Here is an 8436-nt window from a genome sequence, read left to right as displayed (position 1 = left end):
GTGCATATGTCTTTATTTCAAAGCAAAGAGCTTTTTAGTGTCCTTGATGCCAATTTTCAATCAGTCAAACAATTTTGGTAACACAGAATGTAAGTAAAATGTTGTGCTTTTTAGGGTCTGTACAACTTCAACAAAAGGCTGATCAATGCATGTAAGACTTTAACACGGGACTCAATGATCATTTCACTAGATAAGACCCTTATTCCTAAAGACTGAAGACAGAACATCTTGGATGACACGGTGGGTGAGTAAATTATCAGGAAATAATCCTTTAAGCTGTACAGATGTCACATGTACAATTAATAGATTCAGACTATAAAAGCAAGATGTAGATTCAAACCAATTTGGTCACTCAGAAACTACCAGAGGAGCCAAAGGGATGGATGGATGAATACATTTTAGAAGATTTTTACTGAGTTATAATCCTTAAATATGAAATAGAACATTATTATTGGCCACATTAGTAACATTCCATAGTGTTTTTTATATGTTTTCATTAAAAATGTAATATCTAAGCATTTTCTTCATTATTTTACATCTTTATAGCTCTATAAAACTGGAACTCCAGGGACTAAAATGTTTTTTAAATTGTTGATGCTTTCTTTTCCAGTCGTGTTCACTGGCCCTTGATGGCCCAAGCTTTTTGCAAATCTTTTTTTTTCAAGATTTCTTCTCTTATTTCAGGGATGATTTATCAAATAAAGCTCTTTGAGGCTTTTTCTTTTCTTTTCTTTTTAATTTCTTTCTTCTTTTTTTTTTTTGCAAACTCATCTTTCCATCCTGTGGGGTTTGAAATCATTTCCAGCCAATATAAAAAAAAAAAACTGTGTTCGCACCTCTTTGCTAATGCACAAATGAGAAGTGCTGAGCCAATTTTCAGTAATGGCAGGAAGTGATTGCATTAAAATGTTCTCTCTCTTATTTTCTCCTTATTTCTTTAACAGCAGTGGTCTGTACTCTCGCTCTATGAACAGGCCTCATGGATTTACAACAGTGGTGCCTCAATAGCACATTTATAAGGTGCAGATGTTTTTCAGCAGGTGTAGGGTTCACTGATGTATTGAAAGTGTCTACGCATTATTATGTGGACATGTTAGTTTTACACTTGGGTGCCTGTGTGTGTTTACGGTTTAGGCTATTGAGGATTAATTTTCACATTTTGAGTGTTATTACAGAGTGCACTGGACCATAACTTTCAGGGCAGAATTTGGTTTAGGGGTGCACTCACTTTTGCCCATTGCCATTGTCCAGAAAATATATTGCTATAAGCAATCTTAAATCATAAGGCCTCTTGTTCAGTGTTCATTTCTGATTAACAGCCCATACTGATTAAACAAACTTATGTGTTTAATAATGTTTGCAAACACCTTATTTTCCTTTAATGAACTCCCTGCAGTGAAAAATGTATTGGCTGAAAAGATTTATTTAACATAATTAATTCTTATAATTAAACACTTTATTTCTAATTTATTTTATCTTTGTGTTTCATTTCATTTTATTTATATGCTTTGCTTTCTGTTTTCTGTATACTGCAATATTTTAACCTGACAAATGTATCTAAATATGGATCAAATATAATGTGAAAAAAGGGAGATTAGATTAACTGAGCATTTTGAAGAATTTTCTCTTATGATGTAACCTTTTCATGGTAAAGATTCTCTTTGAATGTATCACATGATTTGTCAGTAAGCTATAAAGTCCTAAATAATACAAGCTAATAATAACAAGAATAGACAATAAATAAAAAATATAATATGGTAATAAAATATAGAGAAAATATCAATAGACAGAATTGTGAATGTGCACATGTACATATTGCTCAGGTGGAATATGGCCTGGGGGGAAAAGCTTTTCTTGTGTCTCTCTGATTTGGTGCTCAGTGCTCTGTATCGCCGTAGAGGAAGTGTGCTGGGTGTGAGAGGTCCATAGCGATTTTTACCTTTTTTTTACTCTGGAGGTATAAATATATTTGAGGTTAGGCAGGGGGCACCAATAATCCTCTCAAGAGTCCTGACTGTTCGTTCTAGTTTCCAGATGTCTGATTTGGTAGCTGAGTCAAATCAAACCGTTATATATGAATACAGGACAGACTCATTGACAGCCAAGTAGAACTGTGTGAGCAGCTCATGTGGCAGGTCGAACTTCCTCAGCTGGCGAAAGAAATACAGCCTATGCTGGGCTATTTTACGATATCAAACAACGTGAATGTCCCACTTCAGGTCCTGTGAGATGGTGGTGCCCAGGAACTTGAATGACTCTACTGCAGCCACAGGGCTGTTCATGGTGAGTCGGGGTGAGCTGGGGGTTACGCCCGAAGTCCACAAAAGCATCTCCACTGTTTTGAGCATGTTGAGCTCAATGTAAATGACAACTTAACAGATGAAAATGGCTGAATGCAAATGCTTTCACACAAACAGAATGATGAACAATTTTTCTGATGGAGGATAATGTTTAAAATTGAGAGTGATAGGACAATAAGATCTCTGTGAGGAATCTAAAGTTGCTTATGATGTTTGTATGCATGAACAAAGATGTTAATCTTCTCTCTGTAGCGCGAAACCTCCAAAAGCACTTTCAGAGTGATTGCAGTCACAAGGGTCCTGCTCTGCCCTGGAATTCACATTCTAATGAACACAACTGTAGCCATTAATTTTCCGAGATGACAGACAGTGTTTAGCATGTTCTTTGCATAATGAATGTGATCTTGAAAAGTTCTTGGCCTCTGAACTAATGAAGAGAAATACTGCCATTCAGTATTCAGTTGCCTGGGGAACAAGCTCAGCTCACAACACTCTTATTGATGACCAAAAATAAAGACTGGGAACTAATAGAGAAGATTCTTCCTTCCTAATCCCTAATGCAATTGCATGTGTGGTTAACATCTTCTCAGCAAACACAGATGTTTTCTGTCCACAAGGATCAAAACTGTTCTGTCTTGTTGTTTGGATTCTGTTGTTGTATATTTCAAGCTGGCAGAGGCAATAGACTGCTCTGCCAGCATTCAGGGGACAAAGGAAGCAGAGATACCTCTAAACAGAATGTGAACAATGACTGAGGATGACACTAGACAAATCATTGGACAAATAACACAGACACACTCTGTCACAGGAAAATTCCAGACTGTGGATAAGTTGAAAGGCATCTCGTGGAAGAGGAATTGAATATGAGGAAGAGAATAAAAGTTCAGTCTAATGAGGACACAGTGTTTTCCCCTCTCTCAATATTGAAAGGTTTTAAAAGAAGAGGCGCTCGTGTGAAACTGATGTTGCTCAGGTCAATACAAAAAAGATACTGGCTTTACCAAAGTTCATGCCAAAACATGAAGGAAATTCAAACAAACACATAAATACTTGCTCAAGTTGTAACCTGATTTGCAAGCTCTTTGACAGACTTTCAGGGACGTTTTCACTTCTCCAGCAGGGGGCAGATTATTAATAAAACAGAGTCTCGCTTATCAAGAGGTGGCGCTAGAGAGCCATGTTCAGCTTCACTCCGTTTAAACAGTTATTTTAGTATCATTTAGATGCTATTATAGTTTTTATTAATATTTTGACTTTTAGATTTTCAGTTTACATTTTTATTTTAGCCAAATTTAGTAATTTTGCTGTTTTAACATATTTATTATATTTTTTAATGTCTATTTAGTTTTTAATTTCAGTTTTCGTTTCTGTTTTTGTTAAACAAAAAGAAAATACAAAATCTTGCTTTGGAAACTTGAAATAAAATAAAATAAATATTTCATTTTTTTTTTCGGTTAAAGTTTTTTTTTTTTTAAGTAACGAAAAGTATTATTATTATTATTTTTATAGAATTAGTTGTAGTAGCCTAAACTAACCCTGAAATAATCTTTCAGTAAGCTAGAGAACCACAAAGTGCACAAATTTGGAAAAGTGAAAGGAGCATCTTTCTGCTTCTAGGTATGTCAACTTGACATAATCATGCAAATGCACTAGAACAGCTGATAGTCTAGCAAAGTCAATGGAAATGTTCATACACTTACTGAGAAGCAATACATTACTTGTATCATTATAAGCCATTTTATTAAATTAAATGACATTTAATAAAAAAAGATACTGCAAATTAGAAAGTACAAACTGTACAGCAGAACCAATTGACTTGCACCCTAGATAATGTGATTCAGTGATGTCACTGAAGCATTGCTCAGCTGGACCAAACACTCATTAACCTCATGGGAAAGGGACAGAGCTCACAGCTTTTATTGAGCAGTTAGAGATACACATGACCTCAGCAAACTGTGTCTGTAAGGTTAAAGTAATGTCAGGTCAAAGGAGAATCTTACATCGAGAGGTCGCATGCCACATAAATGTGAGTTCAGTGTGTTCAGGTCAGTATTCAAGCCAGTATTTTTGGACCACTAACTACTAACACAAAATAGTATGTCGTCTCCTTTATTTTATGCGCACACACACACACACACACACACACACACACACACACACACACACACACACACACACACACACACACACACACACACACACATATATATATATATATATATATATATATATATGCATGTGCATATATATTTAGCTTACATTTATGATATTTGCATTACAAAGTTCAGTCATGTATTTTTCATGTTGCTGGGCAACAGTCTGGTCAGGTATGTGGGAGAGATGTAAAACAATTGTCTCTGCAAATATATTTTTTTTTTTTATCAAACACACACATATCCAGTGTGATACAATTGCATATTTAACACAATATAAAAACTTATCTCATTATATTTGGCCCTACCTTGGTTATAGTGAATTTAAAAATATTTACATGAATTTATTTGGTCATCATACGTGTGTAGATGTGTGAAGCACAGTGAAGTTCTGTCGCTGCGTGTTGTGATGAAATGTCATCCACGCACCAAAGATTCCGCTGGGATTGTATCAAGAGAGATTATCCGATGTCACAAAACATTAAAGGACAGAGCGTTTCCCTCAAATACATCAAGCATTATTCATTTTTCAATATTTAATCTTCTCTCATTAAATCTGTGAGGAATGTCAACGTAAAACCAAGCGGACATCATCACCTCTACCCCTATGGAGTCCGTTATGACTGTCATCCTGGCATCCATTGTGCAGACAAAAGAAAGAATGACCACAGACCGATGCGTTGCTTATCTCAGTTCGGCAGTACAGTTGATAGGCTTTCAGGTCCTTTTGTGGTGCCTTTATGGCACAGGAGTCATTCACAGGCCCTGCTGTCTACACGCCTGAGGCAGTTCCTCTTCACTCACTGCTTTTCCTACTTTTCCCTTCTCCCTCACTCCCGATTCCAGGAGCATATGTCACTTGGAAGTGCTCTGCTAATTAGAGGGCTCTTTTGTCAGAGGGTTTCTCTTTTCTCTGCTCTTGTTGTTAATGGTATTGTCACTGGAGTATCTGTGGGAGTCCTGCCGTCCCGACAGAAGGTTTTTATTGGACTCTTAATGAGTTTACCTCGGGTGGTCTCCTCTGCAAATCTGCACCTCTCATTCTCTGCCGAGAGTGAGCAGAGCCAGATTTCAGCCATCAGGGACTCTTATCTCTTCACTTCAGGGTGTTTAAATGTGTGTATCTCTGTGTGTGCCCTGCGCAGGGAGACAGGGAAGCGCTTTATCTCAGGAATATGAGCTTTATACAAGCTCAACCCCATTGTTTTGACAGGGCAGCGCAGAGCACACAAAAATGTGAGTGTGAGGTGGGCTGTTAACAGCGCTGACTTGATTTCTCGCTCTCTTGGGAAAGTGGCACGTGTGCCATGTCACAACTAGTAAATATGAAGTGACCCTCAGTGACACTGTCCTGGCATTCTCTAGGGTCATATCTCCTACAGCACCTGCTCTCTGAAAGAAAGAGATCAACAAAGGTCACAAGTCATGACCCTTGTGTATAAAACACCTCTGTGGGTCAGAGGTCAAACATTGACCGGTGTGGCTGTCCCAAAGTGACTCCGATTCACTGTGCCCAATTCATAACGCAACCTGGAAGCATTTACTTCCTTGGTGTGCTGACGGGACAGACATTGAATGTGACAGTAAAGACATTTATAATGTTAAAAAAGATTTCTAATTCAAATAATAATATTTCTGTCCTGTAAAAATCATATAAATTAAAACATCTTGAATCTATCAAAATCTATCACAGTTTTCACAAAAAAATATTATGCAGCACAACTGCACCACTTTGCACCAAATCAGCATATTAGTATTATTTCTGAAGGATCGTGGAACACAGAAGACTGGAATAATGGCTGCTGAATTATTTTTTTCCACCATAGGAATAAATAACATTTTAAAATATATTAAAATAGTAATAATATTTATTTATTTATTTATTGAACACAATTAAGTCTTTTAAGCCTTGAAGATGCACTATAAAAAGTTGCACTCATATTTAGCATACTTCTAGTTAGATCAAAATAAATTAGGAACTATAAAAATTAAATCAAACAAATCAAAATGTATAAATATAACAAAATCGTATTCATTTAAACATATTAATATAAAGTTAATGTGAAATCAATTTAAAATATAAAGTATAAATAATCTAAATAACATTAAAAAGAGAAGAAAAAGTAATAACAGAATACATGTAAAAACCCCCAATATTTTACAGACTGATAAATGTAAATGTATAATTGCCTCAACCTTTTGTAATTAGCCTACCCAGTGATTACTTTAAAAGCACAATTATCTGAAAAGTTGCAGATGGCGAATGAGTATGGATATTTGAATAGGAATTTCCAAACCAGCCAGTCAGCTGTGCATGCTCACAATATCCACCAATTTAGTCTTTGTAGTGCTGGGGAAAGCTGTTTCACCACCCCTCCCCCCACCCTTCTGATGTATGTACTTTCTATACTATTTAGTTTATTTGCATACAGATGTCTAGTCAGCCCCACTTTGGGTCTGAAAGGGAGGGAGGGATGCACTCCTGGCAACGAGGCAAGAGTTGCTGACTGGCCCATAATTTCCAAGCATACTTCATAGGACCATGGGTACTGTGCTCCGATCACTGGGCACAGGTGGCATCTTAATTACCATGGATATTTTTTGTGAGAATTGAGCAGACCCTCTCAAAATACCATTAGCACCACTTGGATCATTACATTTAAGGGCCTGATGACACAGAATTACATAATAGCCAACATTTAAATAGAGCAACTTTTAGGGGATTGCTGTACTCAGATATAAGTGTGGCCGTCATATATGGGTCAAGGTCACCAATCTAGACTTTTGTGTCCAGAATATGAATAATTAGTGAAGGGAATTGTGAGGCTTAGGAACAGGTGGAGACTCGAGATGAGGGTTCAGTAGTGAGAAAGAAAGAGAGAGAGCAGGAGGGATGGTGTGAAAAGAGCTTGTCTCCTGTTCTTTCAGCTACTTTTGTCTAATTCTCTCACTGAGACAAGAAAACCTATACTTTAGGACAGCTGCTAAGCTGATTTTCCCAGAGATTAGCTGCATATCTGTTGTGTCAAAGAACTCAAACTGAACACAAAACGCAGCCCGTTGTTTTTGACGTGTAAGTAGTGAGCAAAGTTTACTGGAGCCTGAAAGTTCTTCTTTTAAGGTTTTAGTTCACAAGAAATCAAAGGCCTTTGTTTTTTCACAATATAACAAAATTGCACAGCAAGAAAAAACAGACGTACAATATAGGATCACAATTGGCAAGTTTAGATAAGTAATGTATAAGTTTTATATTTTCTGGCCAGGCAAATCTGTTTTTAAATTATTTTTTGCTGTTTTTATTTATATATTATATTATATTATATTATATTATATTATATTATATTATATTATATTATATTATATTATATTATATTATATTATATTTATTATATTATATTATACTTTTATTTCTAAACTTTCATTAAAAACTAAAAATACTTTAAATAATTATTTGTATATAAATAAATAGATGCATAGTGTATTTCATTTACACTTCAAGGAAAGTTTTTTTTTAAATATACACCCACAAAAATAAAGATAGATAAATGCTTAATTTGCCATTTGTTCTGTTGATTTATGTTGTGCAGTGTTTAACATCACAAATATTTCAGTCATAATTTGGTTGCGTTCTTTAATCTAAACTTTAGCTGTTTCTCCTCATAGTCCCTTCCCCCATTTTTTTCTCACAAGATTCTTAAAAAAAGGAGACTAGCTGGGCTTGCCTGATATCACCCTCCAGGGTGACAGCTGTGCCAAAAAGCCCTTCACCACACACACACACACACACACACGCACACACACGCTCACAGCTCATTTAGGAAGCCTGGCTCAGTGGCCTGGAAATCACACTCTAAGCTCCGCCCTAAAGTGTGGTTAGCCTTTGTTATTGTAATGGGGCCATGTGCATGTCTATGAAGGAGAATGAGTGGGTTTAGACATTTTCCCTCCCCGTAGACATATTTCACATACAACTACAGAAGTAT

Source organism: Carassius gibelio, chromosome A23 (assembly GCF_023724105.1).
Source record: "Carassius gibelio isolate Cgi1373 ecotype wild population from Czech Republic chromosome A23, carGib1.2-hapl.c, whole genome shotgun sequence".
Classification (NCBI taxonomy): Eukaryota; Metazoa; Chordata; class Actinopteri; order Cypriniformes; family Cyprinidae; genus Carassius; species Carassius gibelio.
This window is presented reverse-complemented; position numbering follows the sequence as displayed.